The sequence below is a fragment of the Galeopterus variegatus genome, unplaced genomic scaffold, assembly GCF_000696425.1.
Source record: "Galeopterus variegatus unplaced genomic scaffold, G_variegatus-3.0.2 Scaffold512, whole genome shotgun sequence".
Lineage (NCBI taxonomy): Eukaryota > Metazoa > Chordata > Mammalia > Dermoptera > Cynocephalidae > Galeopterus > Galeopterus variegatus.
In genome coordinates this window covers 71,311-71,974 of record NW_007726623.1, presented here as the reverse complement: position 1 = coordinate 71,974, position 664 = coordinate 71,311, and positions in this window count along the sequence as shown.

Sequence of the window (664 nt, the reverse complement as noted above, 5' to 3'; positions counted from 1 at the left end):
ACTGCTCTGTGCCAGGCTGGGCTCCAGGCCAGGCCCAGCCAGTGTGGCCTGCCTATTTATGTTTGAGACCATGTGAGTTATTGTCATGGCACATTCTGCAGAGATCCAGATAAGCAAACAAAAAATTGTTCTTAACCTTTGATCACAATATGGGGCAGGATTTTTGGTTGTCTCCATTTAACCAGTAGTAACTTAGGACAGGAATGGGCAAACTGAACAGGCCCACTGCCTGTTTTTGCACAGCCCACAAGCTGAGGATGGTTTTTACATTTTTTTTCCATTTTTCTTCTTTTTTTTAGATTGAATTTTTTTTCTTTTTTATAGTTTTTACATTTTTTAATGGTTGCAAAATGTTGAAACAGAATTATTTCAAGACAGGTGAAAATTGTATGAACTTCAAGTTCTCAGAGTCCATGGATAAAGTTTTTTTTTTTTTTTTTTTTTTAAAGATGACCGGTAAGGGGATCTTAACCCTTGACTTGGTGTTGTCAGCACCATGCTCATCCAGTGAGCGAACCGGCCATCCCTATATGGGATCCGAACCCGGGGCCTTGGTGTTATCAGCACTGCACTCTCCCGAGTGAGCCACAGGCCGGCCCCATGGATAAAGTTTTACTGGAACACAGCCATGCCCGTTTACTGGAACACATGCTACATACATGTG